The sequence below is a fragment of the Leiobunum rupestre genome, chromosome 7, assembly GCF_980474605.1.
Source record: "Leiobunum rupestre chromosome 7, qqLeiRupe1.1.hap1, whole genome shotgun sequence".
NCBI classification, from domain to species: domain Eukaryota; kingdom Metazoa; phylum Arthropoda; class Arachnida; order Opiliones; family Sclerosomatidae; genus Leiobunum; species Leiobunum rupestre.
The window spans coordinates 45,694,542-45,711,413 of NC_143390.1; the positions used below are offsets into that span (position 1 = coordinate 45,694,542).

General features: G+C 34.0%; 2 protein-coding genes across 2 annotated transcripts in view; one reads left to right on the top strand and one right to left on the bottom strand.

Annotated features, from left to right (window-relative positions):
• Positions 1-10,719, bottom strand: part of LOC149936516 (uncharacterized) — a 60,981-nt gene extending 50,262 nt beyond the window's left edge. The window contains exon 1 of the mRNA XM_090181441.1: positions 10,398-10,719. The gene's annotated coding sequence lies outside the window, so the exon portion shown is untranslated. The remainder of the gene's footprint in view (positions 1-10,397) is intronic.
• Positions 7,635-16,872, top strand: part of LOC149936517 (uncharacterized) — a 66,756-nt gene continuing 57,518 nt past the window's right edge. The window contains exon 1 of the mRNA XM_090181438.1: positions 7,635-7,664. The gene's annotated coding sequence lies outside the window, so the exon portion shown is untranslated. The remainder of the gene's footprint in view (positions 7,665-16,872) is intronic.

Consider the following 16,872-nt stretch of genomic DNA (forward strand, 5'->3'; position numbering starts at 1 on the left):
ATTCAATTTTGAATTTCCGATTTATGGGTTAACTCCATTATACTTTTCGAGATTTATTTAACTTTATACGCGGTTCATTTCCTTTTATTTAGAATGTTCTTAATAGGAAACCAAAAGAGTTTTGAGAAATTCAAATTGCTTTGATCGTAGAGTTGACCCAGTAAATTTACATTTGAAGCTATTGTCGCGAAGTGTAGGGCAAATTACCTACGCCGAAAACTACTAGTCAGTGTTTTTGTAACACTAGTCCCCACTTCACGTTTTGGGCTGTGGCTCACCCTAGTTAGATATCTCAAAAACAAAAATGTACACAGGTTCTCCTAAAAGTGTTCCACACCAATTTGTTGGACAAATATGGTGGCTTAAGTAATTGACCTTTAAACCTTGTATAGTCTGAACACTCAGGGTTCGTACACGACCTGGAAAACCTGGAAAAGTCAGGGAATTTGAAAATGTTTCCGAAAGGTCAGGGAATTTGAAAATGTTTCCGAAAGGTCAGGGAATTTGAAAACGTTTCCAAAAACTCAGGGAATTTGATTATGTTTCCAAAAGGTCAGGGAAATCCAGGGAATTTGAAAATGATTCAAAAGGGTCAGGGAAAAGTCAAGGAATTTTAAAATGTCCAAAAACGTAAGGGAATTTTAATATGACCACAAAAAAAAGTCATATAAATTTTTGAAAAATGAATGAAAAATACATAATAAATATTTTTCAATATTTTACCTTAAACCATTCATTTATTCTACAAAAGTGGTCAGGGAAATTTTGACAATTTGGTCAAGGAAAACCTGGAAATGTCAGGGAATTTCATTCCAAAAATTTTGTACGAACCCTGAACACCCCTTAAATGTTTCGTCTTGTTTGGGGTCGTTATAAAATGCTCTTAGAAACCGTCTCGGCATATTTCCAATGTTTGTTGATAGATTTTCTCAGCCGTTTTCTATATTTAGAAACTCATAAATGGAAAGCCGTGAATAAATTAGTCCCATCAGGAATCAAAGAGTTGTCATCGCAAAAATGTTATCTTCGAATCGCTTTACTTTAAAAGCAACGCGTTCGTCGACTTTCGCGTTACGCCCTGTTAATAGTTTCTAAAACGGAGGGGACGAATAGAGGCTTTAATTCTTGTCTCTTTCGAAATTGAAAAGGTCTTGACCCCGAAGAATATACCTATGTTTGCGAAATCCACCTTCGCCGAATATTTTACATTCCTATCGGAGGAGAAAATAAATTCTCATATCTATAAAAAATTAAACTAACTCCTCCTTGCTCTGACATTTACATTTGTTTTTGCCACAAGGGCTTACAACTGGGCTGCCAACTATCCAAATATTCCTATATTTTCTTATAATATTATATGGAACCATTTAAGAATTCTAAGTCTGAAATGATCCCATATAATATTATAAATCTCAAATGATCCTATAGAATCCTATAATTATTAAATGGTCCTATAAAATTCTATAATTCTGAAATTACCCTATAAAATTATGTGGGTTGGCTGAGTGGTTAGCACTTGAGCATCGCAGCAAGAGGAGCCGGGTTCGATCCCAGCTAGTGGCACTGGGTGAAAATCCGGAACCACTCCTTCTGCGTAGAGTTTGTAAGTTCTCTCCTAACTGGTTAAAGGGGTTTTCCACCGAGATCTTCGGTTTCCCCTTCCCATAAAAACTTGCTGAGGTTAACGGTAATAGTTAGTGTAGGGAGCTGTTGGCTCGCGTGGCATGAAGGGCTTGCCACCACCCTCCTACGCATTGTAACCCGGCCACCTGTTACTTGATCACGCATAAGCAACATTGCTTATGTGGTCGAAGGTGGTGCCTTGGGTATTAGCTCTATTTAAAAAAAAATTCTGAAATTGCCATATAAAATTATGTAATTCTGAAATTACCCTATAAAATTCTATAATTCTGAAATTTCCCTATTAAATTCTATAATTCTGAAATTGCCATATAAAATTCTAATTCTGAAATTGCCCTATAAAATTCTATAATTCTGAAATTGCCCTATAAAATTCTATAATTCTGAAATTGCCCTATAAAATTCTATAATTCTGAATTGGTCCGACCAAATCTACAGTTCTTAAATTATCCTATGAAATCATAATTCTGAAATTTTCGTCTATAATCCTATAATTACGAAATGGTCGTATAAAACTATAATTCCATTTTGTATTCTATATTTTCTATAAAGCTCCTCTAAATTTTATATTTTTAGTCGCCAATTATCCTATAGTTCATATTTTTATCCTATAATTCCAATACATTTTGGGAACTATTGACTGGGAGCCCTGGTTTACAGTAATTTTATGGCGAAGGGAACCGTAATTACGATAAAAATTCAATATACTATTCGGTAAATTGTTAATTAGTTTCTACGAGTGTCCGATAGATACCCGAAAGCTAATATAATGAACAGTATTTCGATTGGACTACGTTTTATGCAACGGGAGGTTTACGAAAGCTTCAAGAACGATGATTAATTGAAAAGGGAAGTCATGATCGGGTCTGTCGGGGTTTCCCGAGATCCACAACCAAACAGTTCATTTTAAGGTCAGTGGCAATTCCCGTGCAGATTTTACCCGCACGCCATAGCTTTGACCACGCAGTCATTTGACGGCTGTAAACTGCTGTAGGTGAAATATAATATTCGATAAAGGGGGTGAGAGGGGATGGGTTCATATCTGGGAAATATTAAAAATCCAGAATCCCGAGTTTTTGAAGGGTATTAAAAAAAGGGCCCTCGTATTATAAAATCGATGCTATACGACAGGTGGATTAGAGCGAAAGAAGAACTTGAATGAGGGGGGCGTGGCCTAAACTTCAAAACACAAGACTGATTACATACCTATATTATAGTTTAGATATTTCAAACATTTCATGTTTTTATTTCTGAGAGTAAAAATCAATGTTAAAAGTAATGTTTATTATATCGAGAATTGAAAATGTACTTTCTGAGTCTGTAAAGTCATAGAAAATCTATAAATCGAATAATATCTTTAAGGCCAGAACAATAACACGGTATAAGTTAACATTAAAACCATATTTAGTTTACTAAGAACGTTAATTTACAGAAGCAATAGGTTCTAAATAAGCGATTCAAAATGAAATAATAATACTATTTCTTAGGCAGTGACACAGAAGCAACATCAAAACAATAAGGCCACTGTTACTTAATAGAAAGGCCTATTATTAAGAATCTACGAAATATTTGGCTGCTTAGGATTATTTAAATCAATTCAATTGTTCAATTCCGCTTATACGTCAAATTAAATTAAGAGTGAAAAAACTGATTATGCACGATTTATCGAAAAATTAAGCAAACGTTTTTACGACCATTACTAGATGTCGCTATATAATTCGAAAAATGGCGGGTTTTCGATGGAGATCCTTATTGGTCCAAATATCTGGCAGATCTGCAAAATTTTACTGTGCTGAACAGGAGAGTCGATGTAAACACACAAAACGGTGGAGCCGAGACTTCATGGTTTGTTTACATCGACTCCCTTTTGACTCTGGCTGCGCTAAAAATGATTCGCAGACAACAAAGACATTTAAGGCCCTGGTAATAGACCCAGAAAGGTAGAATAATACGTCCTCAGTAAGCCAAATACGTTCTTGCTATAATGTGAAATGGAGCAGGAAGCTCGACTTCATTTATATATAGGGATAAATCTTTTATTATGATATAAATAATACGCGCGATAAATGACGAATTATGGAAATATTTATGGAATTCTGTCAACCACAACCGACCCCTTCGAATACCCCCCGGCAAGGCGCCTAGTTGAAAAACAATGGAAGCGTGTCAAACTTTTCAAACAATCTAAAATCTTATCGCGGACTTGTAAAGGCAGGCGCGCGTAGACTTAAAAAACATAGAATTAGAATGAGGAGTGTGTACTTAAAGCGCGTCTTATGTGGCTGTAGGTGGAACAGTCTGTTTCCGTTTCTCTGCCAAAACGATTGTTGAACGGAAGGAAGCCTAGAAATTGCTCCGAACCAATTATGTTTAGTAAGAATTACGACTAGGAGGAATATCAAGTATATATAATCGGCGGTCGCTTAGCCGAGAAAGGAGCTGGTGCACGCCAAGTTTCCGTTGTCGGTGTTACGGGCTTGTGTAGTATTCCATTCTTAACAAGTTGGTCTAACCCCGATCCAAAGCCGGGTTCACACTTACTCCTAAAGTCGCTTCGTTTTAGATAACTAAAGTTTTCAAAACCAGCGTGAGAAATCGCTTCGTGTTGGTTTGCGGAAGCAACTCGTCCAAGTTGGTTCGCTTAGGGCCTGTTGCAAAAGCCCTAGCCAAAGTGCTAGCCCATTGAATTTAATATGTGCGATTCTAGCAAAGCAGACTTTTGCAACAGGCCCTTAGAATCTATTTCAAAACGACAAGGCGATAAGTAATTTTCCAAAAAAATAATAATAATAATAATAATAAAATAATAATAATAATAAAATTGTAAATAATGTTAAAGGGAATATAACCTCAAGTCGTTTTTTATGTTTTTTATGCTTTTTTATGTAAGCAATTTTGGCGGGAAGTCACTTAACAGCGCCAAAAATATCTAAAGTCATAGGAGGGAGGGGGAAATGGTCGAAGTTTGGTGTTCCACACATAAAACATATTACTACATGTATAGTAAACATGATTAACTAATTGTTTTGGGATACATTTTAGTATTTTCCAAATTCTGCTCATAATTTGAAATGACGTTAAGCCTTGGCTATAAGCGATTTCGCACGTGTGAACCAAGAATTATCGCCGGCGGGCCAAAAGTGGCATTCAATCCGACCTAATCTGAGTTTTAAGCTCTAGTGTGACCGTGGCTCAAGTTTCGTGCTGTCGCAGCGAATCTGTTGGGCTTTTTCCCCTAGTGCCTCAATTGATATTGTGATCGTGAGGGCTTGATATTTACTATCGTTTGATGTATCAATAGGCCTAAGGGTTTCATAGACATCAAATGCCCAATTAGTAAGGGTGCGGATAATTTTAATCAAAGCTTACGCGGACTGTGTTGCAATGTATCTTATATCTGTAGGCTGCTCGTGGGCTGTGGCCTATTTTCGTTGTCATGGTAACTAGTTCATTTTGGCCATGACATTAAGACGCCCATGGTGGTCTCGTGATTATAGGCCCCACCAGGATCGTGCGGTGTTTCCACTCGTCATTTGTGACGTAGAATAATGTTATGGCAGTTATTTTAAGGTGGGACTAAGCTAGAAATTGATAGCAAAATTTATCTTCCTGCACTGCCCACACAAGGAGAACGCAACCCGTCAAAGTCGTGCATTTTCTTGTGTACATTTTTCAGTGGTTAGACGCTTTCGCGCCCGCTGTCGTGCCCGCTGTCGTCGGAAGGGGGAAATTCGGAAATTGTCTTCCCCCGCCCGTAAAACGTTCAACGTAAAGGTTTGTCCAATGAAATTTGTACACAACACTGTGTTAGCGTGTTTAATGGCTAGCTGCGTTCTCCTTGTGTTTGTTGCTAGATAAGACACTTTTCAACATGTCAACGGCACTGTTTTGAGAAATCAAAAACCGCCATCCAAATTAGGGCCACGCATAATTATATGGATACTTTATAAATATTTTGGAAAAGTTATCGTAAGTTTTGCAAACTTTAACGACACCGACAACAACTACAGCAACACGTAATGGCATAGCAATAGTGACCCTCGAAACATTTTTCTATGTGGAACTGAAAATCGACTATTGTGGTAAGGTAGTAAAGGCTTGCTTGGTTTTTATAGCATCCTGCGAAGGGCACTTCCGAGTAGAGCTAGCTCTCGCGTGAGGTATTTCAAAGAGGAATTGCGTACTAACTGCAGCTACGTTACTCGAATTTTGAGTGTCATTTTTAAAAATGTCTTCTTATAAAGTTCATATTCTCGTCTGAAATTACCGAATGAAAAAATGAGAAGATAATTTAATGACTACCGTAGGCTATTGCCGAATTCCTTAAACGCTTTCATTTTCGGTGAAAATCTGAAATCCCGTTTGTTCAGTTATTAACGAGAAATCTAACCGATGCGATAACTCGCTTGGTCCGACTCAAACTTGCCAATAGCAGAACTCCCAGCGATGCTATAATACCTATAATTTTCTATAATTACGAAATGGACTTATATCCTATATTTCCAATATATTTAGAAAATTGGTTGAAAACCAACTGAGAAATTTAAATAAAAGGGTTCAAATCAACAGTAAATGTATTTAGATATTTTTTCTAGAAAGGCATGGCATGACCTTCGCGAGAATTAGGACCGTGGCCAAGCTCAAGGTTGGTAGAAGTGCGCTAAAACGCGCTATTGGGCCAAGCTAATTCCTTTCCACGAACGCAAAGACTTAATCCTCTAAGACAGATAAAATCATTACGATTACGTTAAAATATACTCTATAAAACTCGCTATATTTGAAGCCTAAAAAACTAATAAGAATCGGTAAAACAGATTCACACAAACATGAATAACCAGGAAATATCAGGGAATTAAATTTTCAACTAAAAATATCAGGGAAATTCCATTTTTTTTTTGTAACAATCAGGGGAATTTATAAGGTTTCAGAAAGTTTGTCCTAAATAATACAAACTTACATCAAAATATAAGTAGTCCTTATTATTTGACTTTATTACTTCTCTTATGTAATAATAATAATAATAATAAACAGCTAAGCTAATAAAAATAAAATGGAACCAGTTTAATTTAAATGTCAATCATAAAATGAGTAATCCTATACCTACCTTTTCGTGAAAAGATTGGCTAACTTAGTAATGACGTGGAAAGTTACACTAGTTAAGTGTTTGCGATATAACAAGATTTGTTTATCAAGGTTATCCCGCACCTTCAAAATCAGGGAAGTAACTGGGAAAGCGGTTTACCGATAGTTACATGAACCCTGTCTACAAATCCTTCCAAAATTTTAGAAATTTGTATTCAATATTTCCGATATATCTTTGGGATACTGTTGACTGGAATCCCCGCACGAGCAGCCGATAATTACCGTACGCATTCCAACGCGGTAAGTGGCTGATCCGTCTATAGCGAAACAATCGGCGATATTCATCTGGCGAACATTATCTCAACATGAGGGGGTTAGACGGAACGACCTTTACCATTTTGCACCGCACGATCTACCATCTTTTCTGAACGTTCCAAGATCGTTCTCTATAATACTCTTCAAACTTTTTCTTATAAAGTACAATTTCTTTTCTAGCCAGCACGTTTGCTAAGCCCCCCCCCCCTTACTTACTTAACATTTTTTTCTCATAGCTCGTAACATTGTTATGGGTGTATGAAAACACACTTCCATTTCAACCCGAAGTACAATGAGAAAACGTGAAGATAGTTAAGTAAATTGATTTATTACAACGTAGAGCGGGAAATAGCCAACGATGGGGAGAAATAGTTTTCGTCCTTAATGCACTTAAAATAAACAGAGGCTCTTTCTCCACCTTTGGCAAATAAAGTTATTTTAAATTCGCAGAAATATTTCTTTTCGTTACGCGATCGTTATAAGAATACTTTATAAAAATAAATCCTAGTAACGAGAAATAGTGAATTTTCTTTTTTTTGTGTTCATATATTGATTATCGTATTGTTTTATATTTTAGATTCATCATCGAAGGAAATATTGAAACCCGCATAGGTGTCGATATTGAGGTAAGACTAAATTTGGCACGAGTGTTAACTTACAACTTGTTAGTAGGTGGTTTCTTTTCGCTTGTTCCGGGTCATTTTACTCCGATTCTGTGGTGGCGAATAGTTTGAGTCGGAGTAAAAAACCTTTTTCCAAAATGTCTGCCTGTGGCCTTTTTAGCATTTAAATTCTGGCTAGCAGACGACAAAATTCGATTTACTCTCTTGACACCTCCTAAAGTAGCCCTAATACTCCGGAACAAGCGAATAGTTTATGGGCCGGAGTAATTCTCATCGCCGGAACAGGCGAATAAAACGTTTTACTGATTATTTATTTTGCTTCCAACACGATTTCTACTGATATATGATAACCATTATTTCTATTTCATTTCTCAGTTTTTGACTGTTTTTTATCGTAGACATTAAATAATTTTTTATCGTAGACATTAAATAATTTTTTATCGTAGACATTAAATGATTTTTTCCGTAGACATTAAATGATTTTTACCGTAGACATAAAATGATTTTTTTCCGTAGACATTAAATGATTTTTACCGTAGACATTAAATGATTTTTACCGTAGACATTAAATGATTTTTACCGTAGACATTAAATGATTTTTACCGTAGACATTAAATGATTTTTACCGTAGACATTAAATGATTTTTACCGTAGACATAAAATGATTTTTACCGTAGACATTAAATGATTTTTACCGGTGACATTAAATGATTTTTTCCGTAGACATTAAATGATTTTTACCGGTGACATTAAATGATTTTTACCGGTGACATTAAATGATTTTTACCGGTGACATTAAATGATTTTTTTCCGTAGACATTAAATGATTTTTACCGGTGACATTAAATGATTTTTTCCGTAGACTTTAAATGATTTTTACCGTAGACATTAAATGATTTTTACCGTAGACATTAAATGATTTTTACCGGTGACATTAAATGATTTTTTTCCGTAGACATTAAATGATTTTTTTCCGTAGACATTAAATGATTTTTTTCCGTAGACATTAAATGATTTTTACCGGTGACATTAAATGATTTTTTTCCGTAGACATTAAATGATTTTTACCGGTGACATTAAATGATTTTTACCGGTGACATTAAATGATTTTTACCGTAGACATTAAATGATTTTTTTCCGTAGACATTAAATGATTTTTACCGGTGACATTAAATGATTTTTTCCGTAGACTTTAAATGATTTTTACCGTAGACATTAAATGATTTTTACCGTAGACATTAAATGATTTTTTTCCGTAGACATTAAATGATTTTTTTCCGTAGACATTAAATGATTTTTACCGTAGACATAAAATGATTTTTTTCCGTAGACATTAAATGATTTTTTTCCGTAGACATTAAATGATTTTTTTCCGTAGACATTAAATGATTTTTACCGTAGACATAAAATGATTTTTTTCCGTAGACATTAAATGATTTTTTTCCGTAGACATTAAATGATTTTTACCGTAGACATTAAATGATTTTTACCGGTGACATTAAATGATTTTTTTCCGTAGACATTAAATGATTTTTTTCCGTAGACATTAAATGATTTTTTTCCGTAGACATTAAATGATTTTTACCGGTGACATTAAATGATTTTTTTCCGTAGACATTAAATGATTTTTACCGGTGACATTAAATGATTTTTACCGGTGACATTAAATGATTTTTACCGTAGACATTAAATGATTTTTTTCCGTAGACATTAAATGATTTTTACCGGTGACATTAAATGATTTTTTCCGTAGACTTTAAATGATTTTTACCGTAGACATTAAATGATTTTTACCGTAGACATTAAATGATTTTTTTCCGTAGACATTAAATGATTTTTTTCCGTAGACATTAAATGATTTTTACCGTAGACATAAAATGATTTTTTTCCGTAGACATTAAATGATTTTTTTCCGTAGACATTAAATGATTTTTTTCCGTAGACATTAAATGATTTTTACCGTAGACATAAAATGATTTTTTTCCGTAGACATTAAATGATTTTTTTCCGTAGACATTAAATGATTTTTTTCCGTAGACATTAAATGATTTTTACCGTAGACATTAAATGATTTTTACCGTAGACATTAAATGATTTTTACCGGAGACATTAAATGATTTTTTTCCGTAGACATATTTTTACTGTAGACATTAAATGATTTTCCATAGTCATGAAATTATATTTCCGTAGATATTAAATTATTTTTCATAGAATGATTTACCTTGAATACCGGTGAATGTATTCCGTTTATCATCTAAATGATTCCCAATTTTAGCTAGTGAATATCCTTGATTAACATTGTACAACATGTCAGTGAGTGTAGGTGAATACCTTTAAGAATTTGTTTTCCCAAAAAATCGCATAATGATTACTTTCAAAAACGTTATTTAGCGATTACTATCTCTTTTTCTTTATTCTGTAAATATTTCTGTAGATTTAGTCATTATGATAAGCTATCAACTGATTTTGTATAAATTATACGAAGGGTTAAAACATCTGTATTTGTAATTTCTCAAATTGAAAGGGGTATAATTACTATTTACCACCAATATTAAAGAATAGATTTCTCCAACGCTAGGATATTTAATACGAAACCCTCGAACACTCCGCGATGAACACACACCTGCCGTCGATTATCCCAACCATTACCCATCAATATAAAACGTTAAATAACCCCTGACAAACAATAATAAAAACTGACGCAAATGTTTTAAAATAATTGTTGAAAAGGCTTACCTTGTTAGCTAAAAACACTGTACGTAAATTTGGTGTAAGATATCGAAGCAAATCCAATATAGCTAGTTTATTAAGAAACCGCGTATGGTTTGGTAACGCGTCACCTCGATGTGAACACATTTATTTATAGGCAAAATCCGTATAGTTTGAAGAGATGTTGCGTTTTAGACACTTTGGAAAATCTAAAGGAAACACTCTGACGAAGCGAAACCGAAGTTTGGCGTTAATTTGATAGCGAACAGGTGTAACTATTATTTACGTTCTTGCGCGAGTGGTGTGAAAACAGAGAGGGGAGCTGTGGCATCGGATGCCTTCGCGTGGAGCCGCCGCGACTCGCTTTGAACAAAGTTTTACCTTTTCCCTCTCTCACCTGTTCGGGGTCTAACGCGCATGCTCCATTTCGCCGCGGGTTGAGAAGAAGACGCTTCGATTTGTTGATGCCCACTTTCGACATCTCCCCATTATTCGAACTCCCGAAATGGCGTCATTAATCATTATCCACGTTTAAATTGATTTTTTTTTGGGAAAAAATGTAAACAAAGAAATTTACTGGTAAATATTTCGGAAAATGATTAAAAAACATGTATTATTCGTAAAATTTGAGCTTTTTATCGAAAAAAACGTCGTTTTTCCGATTAATTTTACAAATTTATCAAAAAATTAATCGGATAATTCAGAAATAAAAATTACTTGATCAAAATGTTTTACGAATAATTTTGAGAGCTTTATCTAATGAATAAAAGTTAACCATCCCCGACCTCTAATTAATTTATCTTTCCTCGTTGTAGATGTTCGGTTTGTACACCCCAATTCTTAAATTTGCTTTCTTAACCCAGCTCTAGTTCAAACTAAATTTACTGAGATTGAATCAGGATTGGCACTTTTTGTGTTTTCTTTTTGATAAAAATCAAATCAATCGATTTATTTATTTGAATCGGATTTTTTTGATTTTAATGAATTTATTGATTTTTATACAATTAATGCCTCTTTTCCTGTATAATTAACTTTTATCAGGTAGCTAATCTTGAAGTAAATGAAAAGTAATTAAATTTAATTACTATTTTATATTTTAGTTTGCTCAGATTTTCTATGAGTTTTGATTTTTATTTAAATCACTTGATTGCAATTTTTATTTAAATCACTTGATTGAAATTTTTATTTAAATCACTTGATTGAAATTTTTATTTAAATCACTTGATTGAAATTTTTATTTAAATCACTTGATTGAAATTTTTATTTAAATCACTTGATTGAAATTTTTATTTAAATCACTTGATTGAAATTTTTATTTAAATCACTTGATTGAAATTTTTATTTAAATCACTTGATTGAAATTTTTATTTAAATCATGACTTAAATTAAATTGTTTTAAATCATGACTTAAATTAAATTGATTTAAATCATGACTTAAATTAAATTGATTTAAATCATGACTTAAATTAAATTGATTTAAATCATGACTTAAGTTAAATTGATTTAAATCATGACTTAAGTTAAATTGATGTAAATCATGACTTAAGTTTAATTGATTTAAATCCGCCAACCCTGAATGTAATTATGTAATTACATTATATCAGCAAGAAGGCTTGATAATGCTTTGGAATAGAGCTGTAAATTCTTTTTTTACTGATAATATACTTTATTTCCGGTTTTTATGAAATTGATTTAAAAATCAAATTGATAAATTTCTAAGCTTGTAGTCCATCCCATTCGACCGAATATTTGGGGTTTTTCACATAAGTCATTTTATCGAAAATTTTATCAAGTTAATAGTACAATAATCAACAATAAATCATTAATTGGTTTTTTTTAAAGCTTTTTCAAAAATTCAACAAATTCCAAAGAAGCAAATATTTAAGTTTCCAGTCTAGCTTTTTCTTTTTAAATATAATGACCCTTTTTAATAAGCCTTTTCAATTTACACAGAGCCACGTGGTGGCCAAGAAGGTAAGCTCTTTAGATGCAAAATTTTCATCTGCAGCTAAGCAGGTGAATTTCAATTTTTGAAGCGCAAAGCGTCTGCTTAGCAGTCGAAAATCCAGCAGCTAATAATAATAATAATCAGATAGGCCTAAGGTGGTGCCTTGGGTATTAGCCTAAGTCATCTAGCGACCTTGAAGCCATTAATTCAGTTGGCCGGGCTACAATACGTAGGAGGGTGGTGGCAAGCCCTTCTACTAAATACAACTATATAATAATCAGCTATGCTAATACCCAAGGCACCCTCGTAAGCCTAAGTCATCGAGCGACTTTTAAGGCCTTTAATTCAGGTGGCCGGGTTACAATGCGTAGGAGGGTGGTGGCAAGCCACGCGAGCCAACAGCTCCCTACATTAACTATTACCGTTAACCTCAACAAGTTTTTATGGAAGGGGAAACCGAAGATCTCGGGGGAAAACCCCTCAAATAATTCAAGATAAAAGTAAATGTCCACGTTTGTAACTTGTCGATACGAGCGACTTGAGGGCAAACTACGTATAAATGGTTCAGTTATATCAGCTCCTTCCAAAAGCCAATTTAAAGTAGTTTGACAGAAATATTACCTGGAAAATAAACAAATTTATAACGTTGCACTGTTTTATATATCCCAGCTCAGCAGCGCCCAAATGAGCGATCTAACCTTCAAAATTTGTATCTCGAAAATATATTCAAATCTTGTATTTAAAAATAACTAACATAAACAAGCGATCTTTTGAAATTGGAAATTGGTAGACGCCTGTTCTGTCTGAATTAATGTTTTTGATTTGCAATTCCGTCCGTCTATAGGATGGCCAAGTACATAAATAGATTACCTCTTAATTCGTAGAAAAAAATAAGTCTTAATATATTGATCAACAAATTTCCGCAGATTTTTTTCACAACCATTTCCTCATAGACCAGTACTGTCCACCGCGTTTAAAGGTTTATTTCCGCAAATGTCGATTTATCATTGTTGAACCACACAGAATTGATCTCGAATCGTACGTCTACGATGGGAGGTGTATGAGCTTGTTAACTTTTCGGGCGATGCTGATAAATCTTGAACGCGCTTGTCTATAGTCCGGGAGGCATTTCAAGTGCACCTTTCGAATGGAAAAACAAAATTACCCTTTAAGGAAATGCGCGGTTCTTCATTTTTAAAAGGTTTGTTTTTTTTCTTCTTTCCACACTTATTATTGTTATCCGCTGGCACGTTACATCATTTTACCGGCAAAAAGCTATTTCGCAATATTTTTTCGGGCTAAAACGTTATTGCATATTTTACCGTCGTGGATATGAAATTTGAAGGGAACGAATATATTTTGGAGATATTTCTTTTGGCTTTAGGCCAATCAAGACTCGCTATTAAAACTTTTAATCGTTAAACCCTTTCATATTTTGCCCCGATCAGTTGTCGTCTAACAGAAAAGATTTATTTTTATAAACGTTTCAAAAGTTAAATTATATATAATTGATACAAACATTGAGATAATAAAGATAACGCACTTTTTTCACTTTATCATGGTAATACCAAAAGTATAGATCATCTCCATATACTGCTAATGTTATTTGATCGAAACGCGTTATTTCGCAGGCTTACGCCAAAATACGTTTCGTTGGAAAAAAAATAGTGCACTGTGAAATAAGAGCTTTCTAAAACTATTATATTTTAAAAGAAATTAATTTGCATTTATAAAAGGGAATTGTAATTTAAAATAAGTGAAATAGGTGTTTTCATAAAATCCCCATCAAAGAACTGCTTAGGATGTGGTATACTCTAGGAAGGGACATGTAACAGTATGTAGTCTTTGTTTTTATGGATTTTTCGGGATTCATGTTTGCCGCATTATTGCCGTTTATTCATACGAGTCGCGCCGACGGTTTTAGAACTGGAACGTACTGAACTGAACTCCTATCAAAGTCCGAGGGGGCAATTTTGGTCTGGTGGGGGGACAACATAGCCGAATTTTATGAAAACACCTATTAACTTAGTAAAATTCGCATAAATTAAAAAAATATATAGAACTAAGGCTAGAATTTATGGGCAAATCACGCGAGTATGCCTAGTGTATTATTACGCCTGACGATGTTAATTGTAAACACCGCGTAGGGATATTTTATTTAAAAACTATATTTTTATCCATGTAATAGTTTTGATTCAAAATAAGTTGAAAATTTTTCGTTCAATTTTCTTATATTTAAATATACGTTTCAGTCCACTCTTTAGATCAATTTTACTTATTTTGAACTAAAACTATAACGTAAACGAAAATAAATATCAATACGCGGTGTAATTTTTATATTTTACATAGTTGGGTGGACCAGTAAACTCGATATACTAGCAATTTTGTTTCCACGAAAATTGAGCCTAAAATGCTTAGAGCCATTTTCATTACCTATTAACGGATACTTACATCGAATGATGTGTTATTTACTTCTAACCATAGTTGTATAATTAACGGGTCTCTTAACCCGCTTTACTTTTATTTAAGTGATTTGAAAGTGCCGAGAGAGAAAGGTGATAAAAACTGTGTACGTATAATAAAATTAAGAAACTTTGTTAATCTCTCAACGCGTGAAAAGGAAAAAAAAAAACCAAACGCGGAATACAACGGATTAATTCTACATTTGATGGTGATATGGCGGTCAAGTGTTAACGACGCTATGCGGACAATGGCACTTTTGTTTACCGCCCGTGGCAATCTACTATATAATACAGTGAACGTGGAAAATTGTAATGACGCAATTCATTCTTAAGGCAGCAACACCCCGGTTAAGTAACTATACGTCGGCGGACCAAGCTCTTCGGTCGAACTGAAGGCATTCGTTTGAAATGATTTGATAATGGCCCGTTGAGAAATGCGCTCGCTTCCGGAATGTAGGACGTGGATAATTCAGCCACCGCTTGGTACCTTTTGACGGCGTGAGTGTCCACATAAGGACATGTCGATTGTAATCGTTCGGATGCCCTCTGGGAAGATTGTTAAGAGCTCGTTTGCTATTACTTTTTCCAAGGTGAAACCATGCTATTCGAGAAACCAAGAAAATCGTGTACGTGTAATCCGTGTTAGTCACTTTTTAATGATTTTCGACAACGTTAACCGTGAACCTTTCGTAATTGCAGGGCCCCCAGAGGTCCTATAATTCCCATAAAATCCTATATTTTTGAAAATGTCCTATAACATCCTATATTTTTAGCAAAATCCCCAAAAAGTCCTATAAAATAATTTTGATATTTTGCCCATTTCAAATCCCGCCACTCACAAGTCAGTGAAATTGCTAGATTTAGCTATAAGTTAAATTCCTATAAAGTCATTCTAGTTTATACTTTTGTTATTGTTAACATGGTAAGCTACTATTATATTTATGTGATAAAATGGTTAAATAGTTTCTATTTCTTAAATGAAAATCAAAGATTTATTTCACTAACAAGGAGACTACCCGATGTGTTACACACCGATTTTGTTCAAACTCGAGGGATTAGTAGACCTTCATGTAACTTGAAAAATCCTAAAGGGATTTTATTCAATGGGCAACGGTTTTGCCATGGCAACGAAAAATGTTTTTGACAACATAAAATGGAAATTTTCCCATTGAAAATAACATGGGATTTTGACCGATTCCAAGGGTCCCCCCCCCCCCCTGTGAAACATTTTACAAAATTGAAAAATAAAATAAAATACCAAAATAATAAAAATTGACGAAAAAAATAAAATTGATCATATTTTTGAGCATTTTTTTAAATTTTTTTCACAGGGATATCGGTCAAAATCCCATGTTATTTTCAATGGGAAAATTTCCATTTTATGTTGTCAAAAATATTTTCCGTTGCCATGGCAAACCTGTTACCCATTGAATCCTTGTAAGTATATATTTTGTTTTTAAATGCCGAAAGTTACTAAATTAAATAACTTAATAACATATATAGTCCTATAAAATCCTATAATTTTGAAAAATAGACCTATAAAGTCCTATATTTTTAGAAATGTGATCCTATTTTTCCTATAAAGAAGTTGAAGATTTGAGTGGTGGCCCTGTAATTGGAATAAAACGTAATTGAAGAGGCGATAAAATGAAATGTCCACATTTGTAATTTGTCAATTCGTACGATTTGGGGGGAAACTAGTTATAAATGGCGCGGTTGAATCAGTTCCCTTTAAAAGCTAATTTAAAGTGGTCGCTTCGATTAACTAACCACTTATCTTAATTAATAATCGAATCTGATTAATATCACTTAGAATGTTTCGTTCGTCCTTGGAACGCTGCCTGGTCCAATCTATAAAGTAGTATCACTACGTAGCTTTGGCTATGGTCGCTATTTTGCGCGTGGTTTCTATGAGGAAAGCGTGGGTGACGTCGTGTCACGTGAGGCTGAAATTACTGGGTAGGGTTTTCAAAATAAAAAAGGGCTGGTAGTATCGAGAACGTATGTAGGTAACTGTAAGAACGTACTATAGTCTTATCTGTTTGCGGGAGTAAGAAATGCTACTGGTAGTAGCGCCGTCTGTCGGGGAATT